We start from the raw sequence: 15,148 nt of genomic DNA, 5'->3' as shown, positions 1-15,148 counted from the left end.
GCACGACGAGCGAGGTACCTTGAATCCAGCAACTGTGTCCAAGTGACTCCCACAGTCCAGTGACTCTTCAGTCCAAGTTTGGTGGAGGTAAGTCCTTGCCTCCCCACGTCAGACTGCATTGCTGGGAACCGCGACTTTTGCAGCTACTCCGGCCTCTGTGCACTTCCGGCGGAAATCCTTTGTGCACAGCCAAGCCTGGGTCCACGGCACTCTAACCTGCATTACACGACTTTCTAAGTTGGTCTCCGGCGACGTAGGACTCCTTTGTGCAACTTCGGGTGAGCACCGTTTCACTCTTCTTCGAAGTGCCTGTTCCGGCACTTCTGCGGGTGCTGCCTGCTTCTGAGAGGGCTGCTTGTCTTGCTCGATGCCCCCTCTGTCCTCAGACGCAATTGGCGACATCCTGGTCCCTCCTGGCCCACAGCAGCATCCAAAAACGCTAACCGCACAACTTGCAGCTAGCAAGGCTTGTTGGCGGTCTTTCGGCAGGAAAACACTTCTGCACAACTCTCCACAGCGTGGGGGATTCATCCTCCAAAGGGGAAGTCTCTAGCCCTTGTCGTTCCTGCAGAATCCTCAGCTTCTACTGTCCAGTAGCAGCTTCTTTGCACCCATAGCTGGCATTTCCTGGGCATCTGCCCATCTCCGACTTGCTTGTGACTTTTGGACTTGGTCCCCTTGTTCCACAGGTACCCTCGACTGGAAATCCAATGTTGTTGCATTGCTGGTTTGTGTCTTTCCTGCCGAATTTCCCTATCACGACTTCTATGTCCTTTGGGGAACTTTAGTGCACTTTGCACTCACTTTTCAGGGTCTTGGGGTGGGCTATTTTTCTAATCCTCACTATTTTCTAATAGTCCCAGCGACCCTCTACAAGGTCACATAGGTTTGGGGTCCATTCGTGGTTCGCATTCCACTTTTGGAGTATATGGTTTGTGTTGCCCCAATCCCTATGTGTCCCCATTGCATCCTATTGTAACTATACATTGTTTGCACTGTTTTCTAATACTAGTACTGCATATTTTGGTATTGTGTACATATATCTTGTGTATATTTGCTATCCTCATACTGAGGGTCCTCACTGAGATACTTTTGGCATATTGTCATAAACATAAAGTACCTTTATTTTTAGTATATCTGTGTATTGTGTTTTCTTATGATATTGTGCATATGACACTAGTGGTACTGTAGGAGCTTCACTCGTCTCCTAGTTCAGCCTAAGCTGCTCTGCTAAGCTACCATTATCTATCAGCCTATGCTGCTAGACACCCTATACACTAAGAAGGGATAACTGGGCCTGGTGCAAGGTGCAAGTACCCCTTGGTACTCACTACAAGCCAGTCCAGCCTCCTACACCCTTACTATGGAATGTGGCACTTTAAGTTACAGCCCTTACCCTGTCTACCTATGCGCCCACTTGGCTCTGACAGCCCACTCAGTCAAACAGTGAGACACTTGGAGCTACTTGAGAAGAGTAGTTATGAGTAAATTAGGTATTTGTATAGAACAAACCTAGTCAAGAGAGAGTAAATCGCTGTATAGGGTCCAGTGCAAGCATAGCATCAGTGAGTGATAGAGAAGGAAGCTGTATTCTGGGAGCATAAATATACTATTGTTGCATTGTGATGCAATGTTCTTTAAAGAGATATGTCTTCAACTCCTTCCTAATTTGGAGCAGTGTTGGGGGGTGTCCTGATGTTAGTAGTGTAGTAACCTGGTGTCACCCACCATTGTGAAGGCCGGGTGATAGCCACAGACAGCTCCCAAGGTACCCGTTGTCCCCCAAAGCACCCAAAACGTTGTTTTATTAGTTCATGTAACATGGAGCTGAGCACCTGCCTGAGCTTCTGTTTGGGCTCAGGAGTCATCAGTCTACAGGCTGTCAGGACAGCGCATTGGCTTTGCTCCAAGGACGCGTGGGGTCTCTCAGAAGACAAATATCCCCATGTGAACCAAACTAGAAATGCTACGAGTAAGAGCTAAATGATCCTGTGATTCTGCTTCCGTCTAATGTGCAATGCTAGTTTTAGTGAAGACGCTATCCACAGCAAACACAGATATGCTTCAAATTTGGCATTTCTACAGTGATTAAACACCAAACTCAGCCCCACTTTTACTTGGTGTTGAACAGCAAACCTTTTCATATGAGTATTAATAGAGATCTTGCTATGAGTGAAAGATAAAATGTTAAATATGTCTGGGATACTAAGTATCATTTGTTTTACGGTTAGAAAACAGAGCATTATAAAGTTTGTTGGACATTCTAGTTATTTGATGCAGTGATGTATATCTTAAGAGCTAATACATGATTTACACCCTGGATCTGTCAATGATTCCTTTCCAATGGCACATTCTGTGAGATGTGCCTTCTGCAATGCTCAGCCCTATTGTGTGCTGCTGTTAGACTCTGCATACTGGGACACTACCGTCTAGTTCCCAGTCTATGTCTTCTGAACCCTAAAACATGTGGAGCCTGTGTTTGCTCCAAGTAAAGTGTGAATGAGGTGTAAAATTCTTCCCAGGAGCTACGCACTAGGTAACTGTGGTTGATAGGTTGACATGAATGGACAAGGAGTATTCCTTTAAGCGCAGAAGAAGGGTGGTGACTGTGCCTTTGTTGATAATGCCGCAGTGTCAAATGCTACATGTCAGATATGTCTGAGGCCCAAGTACGCTCTCTGTGCCCTAAAAAGAGTCAAACACAATGCCAGAACAGTTCTACTGTATCCCATGTCTGGTTGCCGAAGGACCCTGCTTTTGTCCTTTCAGACCACCGTCTCCTGGTTTGTTGTGGGTACAGAGACTGGTTCAAACTGGATTGTGGGGTTAGCTATAAGGGAACATTGCCAATTTCCATAGTCCACTCTCCTACACACCCCAGGCCTTCAGAGCCCACGTAATGGCGAAGACTTTGGCTCTCTTGGGCTTGTCCTGACATGGCCCTATTTACAGTAACACAAACAGGAACTACTGAAAAAATACTTGGGATCAATTACCCTCCTGGTCAAGACACGGAGTGTCTTAGGGGGGTCTCCCACAAGCTTGTGCATCCTTTATAGCTGGACTCTCATACAGTCTTCCTTAGAACACTTTATGCACATTCTGAAGCACAGAAGAGGATTGGACCTGCTGTCTGTGACCTGAGAGGACCCCTGAAGGACTAGACCTGCTTCCCCTTGAACCCAGAAGTATAAAGTGGTCTCCAAGTGATAGATAGCTGACCTCCTGTATGGCTACAGGGACGCAACAAGCTGTAAGATACCTTTTCCTAAAAAATTCCAGCTGTGGAATTGGACTTTACTGGTGGCCTACATGTGATGCTTGAGAGTCTCTGTGTACCCACACTGAGGTTCTAGGGGCCCTTGAAGTGTACTCCTGTGGTTGTCTGGACCGAAAAAGAAGTTTGACTACTTTTGCAAAACATTTGCTTCAGACCATCAAGGGGACCTGCTGCAAAAAAGCACCAGTTTCCCTGCATTAAATTGAATTTCAGATTTGTCCAGGGCAGTGATGGCCACACTTCCATAAAAACTAAAAAAGTCCCTTTCTGCATTGGTACTAAGAAAAGTTTTAAACCAAAACATAAAAAAGCTGTAGAGCTCCAATGGGGCCAAATCAGTTAATGCATTCATCTTTCAGTTCTACAGGGATGGCTACAATTTCAGCTTTGTCTGATGTGGAGAAGAGTTCTTTCCTCAGAAAAACTACAACAAAGTTGCTTTTTGGATTTGGACTTGTCTATTTCCAGGCTTCGGCTGGACCTACCTACTTGGTGTATCTGACACATTCTCTCATGTTTGGTTTCAAGATGTGCCGAGGTCGCAGGTCTATTGTGAAGATGGACTACTTTTGGCACTCTGCACTTTTTGGTGCTATTTTCATTTAAATCTTTAAAAATTCAAAACTTTGTTTCCCCTTATTGATGTTCAGTCGTTTTAGTGACATTTGGCTTATCCCATTTTTCTCTACATTTATAAATGTTTTTTTAATGCACTGTATCTTTTTCCTTTTGAGGTTTTGGTATTTCTAAGAGTGCTCTACATTTTCCTTATGTTAAGCTTGTCTGCTCTGTGCTATAGTTACCAGGGGTTGAACTCAGGTTTATGTCACTGAAACATTTAACCACACAAGACAGTGATTTATCGCCTGTGGTGGGCACCACTCCACTCCACTCCACTCCACACCACTCCACTCCAACCAATAAAGCAATAAACCACTTTCTCAGAGATTCACTGTTGGTTAAGACAAAATTATTTTGAGAGTGTTTTTGCTAATTAGCCCATCTACTGAAGAGTTTTTCAAGTGGGCACCATGATTGTTGTGTTTTTTACTGTGCTTTTTAAAAATATTATATAGTCCAAAAGTGGTAGTTTGTTCAAAATACTGACGAGGATGCAGCTTTCTACCTACATGGTGGTCTCAAGCAGAGAACCCAGTGACAGTCATGCTCTGAACAGATTGGAGGTGCATTCACTTCAGAAATCAAACGTTCTTCACAAGGAAGCCAGCTGAGGCTCCATCATTGGTCACTCAGTACTTCCTGCAGCTTAAACAGAACAGGGGAACTGCATGTTTGGTGGGGGAGGAGCACCGCCGATTACAGTGGTGCTCCCACTTTGTCAAACTCTAAATGAGCTCCTTTGCCTCTATCGCAAGGACGCCGCCGTCTGTCCTCATTCTACAGTTGAGCACCAGTGTTGGACCATCTTTTCGGATGGTCTTTGGGTCTGCCATCCAAAATAGGACATAAAGAAAGTAGGGGCAACTGCTCTTGCATGTGTTGTACGTAGGAGAAGATTGCATTGATCATCCCTTTGCTGTAACACATCTGTGTGTGTGTGAAAGTAACTCTCATGCTCCTGCCTGTGCTTTCACTGTTATGTGGGCGAGAGATGTTTGCTCCTCCTAGAACTGTAACTATTTTGAGGGTGCAAGGTAAGCTGCCACAATTTCTGCCTGTGCTATATCTATTTCATGTGTTCACAGGGAGCTCAGACTACTCCTGTCTGTGCTGTAATTCTTCTGTCAGTGCCAGTTAAGCTTGCACTGCTTTATCTGGTGCTGGTGTGCTGCAGTTGTTCTGTGTGTAAGAGGAGCTTGCACTGCTCCTGCCGGTGCTAGTGTGCCGCAGCTGTTCTCTGTGTAAGAGGAGCTTGCACTGCTCCTGTCAGTGCTAGTGTGCCGCAGCTGTTCTGTGTGTGTAAGAGGAGCTTGCACTGCTCCTGTCAGTGCTAGTGTGTCGCAGCTGTTCTCTGTGTAAGAGGAGCTTGCACTGCTCCTGCCGGTGCTAGTGTGCCACAGCTGTTCTGTGTCTAAGAGGAGCTTGCACTGCTCCTGCCGGTGCTAGTGTGCCGCAGCTGTTCTGTGTGTAAGAGAAGCTTGCACTGCTCCTGCCGGTGCTAGTGTGCCGCAGCTGTCCTGTGTGTAAGAAGAACTTGCACTGCTTCTGCCGGTGCTAGTGTGCCGCAGCTGTTCTCTGTGTAAGAGGAGCTTGCACTGCTCCTGTCGGTGCTAGTGTGCCGCAGCTGTTCTGTGTGTGTAAGAGGAGCTTGCACTGCTCCTGTCGGTGCTAGTGTGTCGCAGCTGTTCTCTGTGTAAGAGGAGCTTGCACTGCTCCTGCCGGTGCTAGTGTGCCGCAGCTGTTCTGTGTGTAAGAGGAGCTTGCACTGCTCCTGCCGGTGCTAGTGTGCCGCAGCTGTTCTGTGTGTAAGAGGAGCTTGCACTGCTCCTGCCGGTGCTAGTGTGCCGCAGCTGTTCTGTGTGTAAGAAGAACTTGCACTGCTTCTGCCGGTGCTAGTGTGCCGCAGCTGTTCTCTGTGTAAGAGGAGCTTGCACTGCTCCTGTCAGTGCTAGTGTGCCGCAGCTGTTCTGTGTGTGTAAGAGGAGCTTGCACTGCTCCTGCCGGTGCTAGTGTGCCGCAGCTGTTCTGTGTGTAAGAAGAACTTGCACTGCTTCTGCCAGTGCTAGTGTGCCGCAGCTGTTCTCTGTGTAAGAGGAGCTTGCACTGCTCCTGTCAGTGCTAGTGTGCCGCAGCTGTTCTGTGTGTGTAAGAGGAGCTTGCACTGCTCCTGTCAGTGCTAGTGTGCCGCAGTTGTTCTGTGTGTAAGAGGAGTGTGCTCTGCTCCTGTCAGTGCTAGTGTGCCGCAGTTCTTCTGTGTGTAAGAGGAGCGTGCTCTGCTTCTGCCGGTGCTAGTGTGCCGCAGCTGTTCTGTGTGTAAGAGAAGCTTGTACTTCTCTTCTTGGTGCTAGTGTGCTGCAGCTGTTTTGTGTGTGTGAGAGGAGCTTGCACTGCTTCTGCCGGTGCTAGTGTGCCGCAGCTGTTCTCTGTGCAAGAGGAGCTTGCACTGCTCCTGTCAGTGCTAGTATGCCGCAGCTGTTCTGTGTGTGTAAGAGGAGCTTGCACTGCTCCTGCCGGTGCTAGTGTGCCGCAGCTGTTCTGTGTGTGTAAGAGGAGCTTGCACTGCTCCTGTCAGTGCTAGTGTGCCGCAGCTGTTCTGTGTGTAAGAGGAACTAGCCCTGCTCCTCTCAGTGCTAGTGTGCCGCAGCTGTTCTGTGTGTAAGAGAAGCTTGTACTTCTCTTCTTGGTGCTAGTGTGCCGCAGCTGTTTTGTGTGTGTGAGAGGAGCTTGCACTGCTTCTGCCGGTGCTAGTGTGCCGCAGCTGTTCTCTGTGTAAGAGGAGCTTCCACTGCTCCTGTCAGTGCTAGTGTGCCGCAGCTGTTCTGTGTGTAAGAGGAGCTTGCACTGCTTCTACTGGTGCTAGTGTGTCGCAGCTGTTCTGTGTGTAAGAGGAGCTTGCACGGCTCCTGTCAGTGCTAGTGTGCCGCAGCTGTTCTGTGTGTGTAAGAGGAGCTTGCACTGCTCCTGTCGGTGCTAGTGTGCCGCAGCTGTTCTGTGTAAGAGGAGCTTGCACTGCTCCTGCCGGTGCTAGTGTGCCGCAGCTGTTCTGTGTGTAAGAGGAGCTTGCACTGCTCCTGCCGGTGCTAGTGTGCCGCAGCTGTTCTGTGTGTAAGAAGAACTTGCACTGCTTCTGCCGGTGCTAGTGTGCCGCAGCTGTTCTCTGTGTGAAAGGAGCTTGCACTGCTCCTGTCGGTGCTAGTGTGCCGCAGCTGTTCTGTGTGTGTAAGAGGAGCTTGCACTGCTCCTGTCGGTGCTAGTGTGTCGCAGCTGTTCTCTGTGTAAGAGGAGCTTGCACTGCTCCTGCCGGTGCTAGTGTGCCGCAGCTGTTCTGTGTGTAAGAGGAGCTTGCACTGCTCCTGCCGGTGCTAGTGTGCCGCAGCTGTTCTGTGTGTAAGAGGAGCTTGCACTGCTCCTGCCGGTGCTAGTGTGCCGCAGCTGTTCTGTGTGTAAGAAGAACTTGCACTGCTTCTGCCAGTGCTAGTGTGCCGCAGCTGTTCTCTGTGTAAGAGGAGCTTGCACTGCTCCTGTCAGTGCTAGTGTGCCGCAGTTGTTCTGTGTGTAAGAGGAGTGTGCTCTGCTCCTGTCAGTGCTAGTGTGCCGCAGCTGTTCTGTGTGTGTAAGAGGAGCTTGCACTGCTCCTGTCAGTGCTAGTGTACCGCAGTTGTTCTGTGTGTAAGAGGAGTGTGCTCTGCTCCTGTCAGTGCTAGTGTGCCGCAGTTCTTCTGTGTGTAAGAGGAGCGTGCTCTGCTTCTGCCGGTGCTAGTGTGCCGCAGCTGTTCTGTGTGTAAGAGAAGCTTGTAGTTCTCTTCTTGGTGCTAGTGTGCCGCAGCTGTTTTGTGTGTGTGAGAGGAGCTTGCACTGCTTCTGCCGGTGCTAGTGTGCCGCAGCTGTTCTCTGTGTAAGAGGAGCTTGCACTGCTCCTGTCAGTGCTAGTGTGCCGCAGCTGTTCTGTGTGTGTAAGAGGAGCTTGCACTGCTCCTGCCGGTGCTAGTGTGCCGCAGCTGTTCGGTGTGTAAGAAGAACTTGCACTGCTTCTGCCAGTGCTAGTGTGCCGCAGCTGTTCTCTGTGTAAGAGGAGCTTGCACTGCTCCTGTCAGTGCTAGTGTGCCGCAGCTGTTCTCTGTGTGTAAGAGGAGCTTGCACTGCTCCTGTCAGTGCTAGTGTGCCGCAGCTGTTCTGTGTGTAAGAGGAACTAGCCCTGCTCCTCTCAGTGCTAGTGTGCCGCAGCTGTTCTGTGTGTAAGAGAAGCTTGTACTTCTCTTCTTGGTGCTAGTGTGCCGCAGCTGTTTTGTGTGTGTGAGAGGAGCTTGCACTGCTTCTGCCGGTGCTAGTGTGCCGCAGCTGTTCTCTGTGTAAGAGGAGCTTGCACTGCTCCTGTCGGTGCTAGTGTGCCGCAGCTGTTCTGTGTGTAAGAGGAGCTTGCACTGCTTCTACTGGTGCTAGTGTGTCGCAGCTGTTCTGTGTGTAAGAGGAGCTTGCACGGCTCCTGTCAGTGCTAGTGTGCCGCAGCTGTTCTGTGTGTGTAAGAGGAGCTTGCACTGCTCCTGTCGGTGCTAGTGTGCCGCAGCTGTTCTGTGTGTAAGAGGAGCTTGCACTGCTCCTGCCGGTGCTAGTGTGCCGCAGCTGTTCTGTGTGTAAGAAGAACTTGCACTGCTTCTGCCGGTGCTAGTGTGCCGCAGCTGTTCTCTGTGTAAGAGGAGCTTGCACTGCTTCTGTCGGTGCTAGTGTGCCACAGCTGTTGTGTGTGTAATAGGAGCTTGCACTGCTTCTACTGGTGCTAGTGTGTCGCAGCTGTTCTGTGTGTAAGAGGAGCTTGCACTGCTCCTGTCAGTGCTAGTGTGCCGCAGCTGTTCTGTGTGTGTGAGAGGAGCTTGCACTGCTTCTGCCGGTGCTATTGTGCCACAGCTGTTCTGTGTGTAAGAGGATCTTGCACTGTTTCTGCTGGTGCTAGTGTGCAGCAGCTGTTCTGTGTGTAAGAGGAGCTTGCACTGCTTCTGCCGGTGCTAGTGTGCCGCAGCTGTTCTGTGTGTAAGAGGAGCTTGCACTGCTTCTGCCGGTGCTAGTCTGCTGCAGCAGTTCTATGTGTGTAAGAGGAGCTTGCACTGCTACTGCCGGTGCTAGTGTGCTGTGCCGCAGCTGTTCTGTGTGTAAGAGGGGCTTGCACTGCTACTGCCGGTGCTAGTGTGCTGTGCCGCAGCTGTTCTGTGTGTAAGAGGGGCTTGCACTGCTACTGCCGGTGCTACTGTGCCGCAGCTGTTCTGTGTGTAAGAGGGGCTTGCACTGCTACTGCCGGTGCTACTGTGCCGCAGCTGTTCTGTGTGTAAGAGGGGCTTGCACTGCTCCTGTCAGTGCTAGTGTGTCGCAGCTGTTCTCTGTGTAAGAGAGTTTATATGAAATAAGGAATTTGCCACTCATTTTGATCCTACAAAGATCTTCCTTTGGGCTGTGAGAAAGATCTTTGTAAGATCGAAACGCGTTGCCATAAAATGTGCTTTTCTCATCAAAACCTTGGAGTGCGGTCTTTTTGGTGCCCGTGTCGATTGGCACCTTCCTTGTTTCATATATATATATATGAAACAAGGAAGGTATATATATATATATATATATATATATATAGAGAGAGAGAGAGAGAGAGAGATATACAGTATATATGCAAAACAATAGGTCTGACCCAGTCTCGCCGGCGCGCTCTACTGCCGGTGCTGGTGACGGAGGCGACCGCCCTCAAAGTAATCTAACATTGAAAGAAAAACTCACCGCACTCCAAAAGTTCCAATATAGCGTCTTTATTCAAAACTTCAGCAACCACCAACGCGTTTCAACTCCTTAAGATTCTCAGTCACGGTCAGTGAGTCCCTCTTCTATTTTCTTTAAATAAAACAATCCGTCTTGCCGACCGTGAGGCATTCTGGATATCGTAGTACTAATTAATAAAGATGAAACACAGTCTTTCAATGGAACAAAACCCAGGATGAACCTATATATGAGAACATGTGTTTGTGTGCTGTTGTAGTCCTGTAAAACCTTTCACAATCCCGAGTTAATTGTATTATTTCTGTGCCCCACATCATCTACACACTAGTGTGTGGGCATCTGGCCGCAACATGAGCAGATTCTAAATGCCCTTTTTTCCATAACCGCAGAGCACTAAAACTGGAGATATCCAATACTGTGTGTGACCTTCCTACCCTGTTTCTTACCTAGGCGCCACCTACCTGTCTTCTGTTTTCAGCCTGCACGTAACCTGTTTGTGAATTGCTCGTACATATTAATGGTACAACCCACCTGTAATCTGTGTGCAACCTGCATGTAGTGTGTAGGTAAAATTAGTGTAGTTTTCATTAACTCTGTATATAGCCTTGCATGTAACCTGCACATAACCTGCATGCAACTTTTGTCCCCTGCTTGTAACTTGCATGTAACTTATTTGTAACCTGCATGTAACTTGTGTGTAACTTGTATGTAATGTGTATGTAACCTCATTGTGTTCTGTGCTTAGCCAGCTTGTAAACTTTGTAAAACATGTTACTGCAGGTATCACTTGTGACCTGTTTTTAGTCTGCAGATAATCTGTGGGAAGCCTGAAAATAATCAGCATGTAACTTGCATGTTACCAATGTGAAGTGTGCATGTAACCATCATGTAATGCACATGGCGCTTTGATGTGTTCTGCATGAAACCAGCAGAGAACATCCATTTAACATCCATTTAACAAGCATGTAACCTATGTACAACTTAGCTTTTCATTTTTGTATCTTGCGTATAGCCTTCTTGTAACTTGACTGTAGCCTCCATATGACATATTTAAGGGTACCATGCATGTAACCTGTAGGCCAGATTTTGGAATCAGGCAAGTGCAGAATGCATTGTGTGTTACATAATGTTAACCAGTGACACTATTGGCTGGCTACCTGCAGTCTCAGAGGAGCTTCTCCCATGCTGTGTGCCCTGTACCATGGGGTTTTCTGTCTGGTGCACACTAGTCACATCCATCTGTTTGAGACCTTTAGGCAGCATTGCTGCCTTCCCAAAGCATCACCTTTGCATCAGCATCTAGACCTCCAGAGGGAGGAGCTAAGCTGAGGGCGGATCTTGTTCAAACACATGGACTATACCACATGCCAGTGGGCTGTCTGTGAAAGAGGAATAAATATCAGCCCTTCTAGATCTGATAGCACCTCTCTCAATCTCTGGGAGGGATGCTACCACTGTGTCTAACTCTGAGGAGTAGCAGCTCTTTGCCTGACGCTGAGGAAGAACACCTCTTTGCAGCTTCGATTTGAGGTAAGATCTTTTTTGTGCCTGCGTCTGCCTTCCCAGCGTGTCTGTGTCTGCCTCTGAAACTCTACAACAGCTCCCTTCCTGCTTCTGGGGCTGAAGCACCCCCACAGCTTCCTCTGAATATGGTACACATCTCTGAAGCAGCACAACCTTTCTATCTGTCTCTGGTTCTAGAGTGCCTCTCTACCAGCCTATCTGATGAGAGAACACATCTCTGCTTCTCTCTGAGGATGGAACACTTCTCTGTCTCTCTCTGATAGAACACTTCTCTGTCTTTCAATGAGGATAGAACACTTCTCCGACTCTCTCTGATAGAACACTTCTCTGTCTCTCTCTGATAGAATACTTCTCTGTCTTTCAATGAGGATAGAACACTTCTCCGACTCTCTCTGATAGAACACTTCTCTGTCTCTCTCTGATAGAACATTTCTCTGTCTCTCTCTGATAGAACACTTCTCTGTCTTTCAATGAGGATAGAACACTTCTCTGACTCTCTCTGATAGAACACTTCTCTGTCTCTCTCTGATAGGACACTTCTCTGTCTTTAAATGAGGATAGAACACTTCTCCGACTCTCTCTGATAGAACACTTCTCTGTCTCTCTCTGATAGAATACTTCTCCGACTCTCTCTGATAGAACACTTCTCTGTCTCTCTCTGATGGAACACTTCTCTGTCGTTCAATGAGGATAGAACACTTCTCCGACTCTCTCTGATAGAACACTTCTCTGTCTCTCTCTGATAGAATACTTCTCCGACTCTCTCTGATAGAACATTTCTCTGTCTCTCTCTGATAGAATACTTCTCTGTCTTTCAATGAGGATAGAACACTTCTCCGACTCTCTCTGATAGAACACTTCTCTGTCTCTCTCTGACAGAACATTTCTCTGTCTCTCTCTGATAGAACACTTCTCTTTCTTTCAATGAGGATAGAACACTTCTCTGACTCTCTCTGATAGAACACTTCTCTGTCTCTCTCTGATAGTACACTTCTCTGTCTCTCTCTGATAGGACTCTTCTCTGTCTTTCAATGAGGATAGAACACTTCTCTGTCTCTCTCTGATAGAACACTTCTCTGTCTCTCTCTGATAGAACACTTCTCTGTCTTTCAATGAGGATAGAACACTTCTCTGACTCTCTCTGATAGAACACTTCTCTGTCTCTCTCTGATAGAACACTTCCCTGCCTCTCTCTGATGATTGGCCACCTCTTTGCACATCTCTGAAGGTAGAACACTTCCCTGCCTCTCTCTGATGATAGTCCACCTCTTTGCATCTCTCTGAGGGTAGAACACTTCCCTGCCTCTCTCTGATGATAGTCCACCTCTTTGCATCTCTCTGAGGGTAGAACACTTCCCTGCCTCTCTCTGATGATTGTCCACCTCTTTGCACCTCTCTGAGGGTAGAACACTTCCCTGCCTCTCTCTGATGATACTCCACCTCTTTGCATCTCTCTGAGGGTAGAAACCTTTCCTGCCTCTCTCTGATGATTGTCCACCTCTTTGCACATCTCTGAGGGTAGAACACTTCCCTGCCTCTCTCTGATGATTGTCCACCTCTTTGCACCTCTCTGAGGGTAGAACACTTCACTGCCTCTCTCTGATGATAGTCCACCTCTTTGCATCTCTCTGAGGGTAGAACACTTCCCTGCCTCTCTCTGATGATAGTCCACCTCTTTGCACCTCTCTGAGGGTAGAACACTTCTCTGCCTCTCTCTGATGATTGTCCACCTCTTTGCATCTCTCAGAGGGTAGAACACTTCTCTGCCTCTCTCTGACGGCACCTCTCTACCGGGTTTTGTTTTATGATAAAGCACCTCTCTGCCTCTCACTGAGGCACAACCCCTCTCTATCTGCCTCCAGCACTCTACTAGCATCTGACTCTAGAACACCTCTTAAAGGCCTCTGACTCTAGAGTACTTCTCTACAGGTTTCTGATTCTAGAGCATCCTGCTGTGCCTCATTGAGGTAAGGCACCTCTCTAACTGCCTCTCATACTGTACCAGTCTCTGAATCTGCAGCACCTCCCTGCCTGCAGCTGATACTCTACCAGCCTCTGGCTGTAGATGTGAGAAGGTAGCCTCTTTCTAGCCTTGTTACCCCCACTTTTGGCCTGTTTGTGAGTGTATGTCAGGGTGGTTGTCACTGTTTTCACTGTCTCACTGGGATCCTGATAGCCAGGCCTCAGTGCTCATAGTGAAAACACTATGTTTTCAATATGTTTGTTATGTGTCACTGGGATCCTGCTGGTCAGGACCCCAGTGCTCATAGGTTTGTGGCCTATATGTATGTGTCACTGGGACCCTGTCACACAGGGCCCCAGTGCTCATAGGTGTGCATGTATATGTTCCCTGTGTGGTGCCTAACTGTCTCACTGAGGCTCTGCTAACCAGAACCTCAGTGGTTATGCTCTCTCATTACTTTCAAAATTGTCACTAACAGGCTAGTGACCAATTTTACCAATTTACATTGGCTTACTGGAACACCCTTATAATTCCCTAGTATATGGTACTGAGGTACCCAGGGTATTGGGGTTTCAGGAGATCCCTATGGGCTGCAGCATTTCTTTTGCCACCCATAGGGAGCTCTGACAATTCTTACACAGGCCTGCCACTGCAGCCTGAGTGAAATAACGTCCACGTTATTTCACAGCCATTTTTACACTGCACTTAAGTAACTTATAAGTCACCTATATGTCTAACCTTTACCTGGTAAAGGTTAGGTGCAAAGTTACTTAGTGTGAGGGCACCCTGGCACTAGCCAAGGTGCCCCCACATTGTTCAGAGCCAATTCCCTGAACTTTGTGAGTGCGGGGACACCATTACACGTGTGCACTACATATAGGTCACTACCTATATGTAGCTTCACAATGGTAACTCCGAATATGGCCATGTAACATGTCTATGATCATGGAATTGCCCCCTCTATGCCATCCTGGCATGGTTGGCACAATCCCATGATCCCAGTGGTCTGTAGCACAGACCCTGGTACTGCCAAACTGCCCTTCCTGGGGTTTCACTGCAGCTGCTGCTGCTGCCAACCCCTCAGACAGGCATCTGCCCTCCTGGGGTCCAGCCAGGCCTGGCCCAGGATGGCAGAACAAAGAACTTCCTCTGAGAGAGGGTGTGACACCCTCTCCCTTTGGAAAATGGTGTGAAGGCAGGGGAGGAGTAGCCTCCCCCAGCCTCTGGAAATGCTTTCTTGGGCACAGATGTGCCCAATTCTGCATAAGCCAGTCTACACCGGTTCAGGGACCCCTTAGCCCCTTCTCTGGCGCGAAACTGGACAAAGGAAAGGGGAGTGACCACTCCCCTGACCTGCACCTCCCCTGGGAGGTGTCCAGAGCTCCTCCAGTGTGCTCCAGACCTCTGCCATCTTGGAAACAGAGGTGCTGCTGGCACACTGGACGGCTCTGAGTGGCCAGTGCCACCAGGTGACGTCAGAGACTCCTGCTGATAGGCTCCTTCAGGTGTTAGTAGCCTATCCTCTCTCCTAAGTAGCCAAACCCTCTTTTCTGGCTATTTAGGGTCTCTGTCTCTGGGGAAACTTTAGATAACGACTGCAAGAGCTCATCCGAGTTCCTCTGCATCTCCCTCTTCACCTTCTGATAAGGAAACGACCGCTGACCGCGCTGGAAGCCTGCAAACCTGCAACATAGTAGCAAAGACGACTACTGCAACTCTGTAACGCTGATCCTGCCGCCTTCTCGACTGTTTTCCTGCTTGTGCATGCTGTGGGGGTAGCCTGCCTCCTCTCTGCACCAGAAGCTCCGAAGAAATCTCCCGTGGGTCGACGGAATCTTCCCCCTGCAACCGCAGGCACCAAAAAGCTGCATTACCGGTCCCTTGGGTCTCCTCTCAGCACGACGAGCGAGGTCCCTCGAATCCAGCGACTCTGTCCAGGTGACCCCCACAGTCCAGTGACTCTTCAGCCCAAGTTTGGTGGAGGTAAGTCCTTGCCTCACCTCGCTGGG

The 15,148-nt window shown here is 48.6% G+C and overlaps 1 protein-coding gene across 1 annotated transcript in view; it reads left to right on the top strand.

The window, feature by feature from the left end:
- Positions 1 to 11,075: 11,075 nt before the first annotated feature.
- LOC138252902 (uncharacterized) overlaps positions 11,076 to 15,148 on the top strand; it is a 216,205-nt gene continuing 212,132 nt past the window's right edge. Inside the window, exon 1 of the mRNA XM_069205776.1 lies at positions 11,076 to 11,182. The gene's annotated coding sequence lies outside the window, so the exon portion shown is untranslated. The remainder of the gene's footprint in view (positions 11,183 to 15,148) is intronic.

The sequence above is a fragment of the Pleurodeles waltl genome, chromosome 1_2 (genome assembly GCF_031143425.1).
Source record: "Pleurodeles waltl isolate 20211129_DDA chromosome 1_2, aPleWal1.hap1.20221129, whole genome shotgun sequence".
Taxonomy (NCBI): domain Eukaryota; kingdom Metazoa; phylum Chordata; class Amphibia; order Caudata; family Salamandridae; genus Pleurodeles; species Pleurodeles waltl.
The sequence above is the reverse complement of the archived record's forward strand: the minus strand, read 5'-3'. Positions and strand labels throughout refer to the sequence as shown.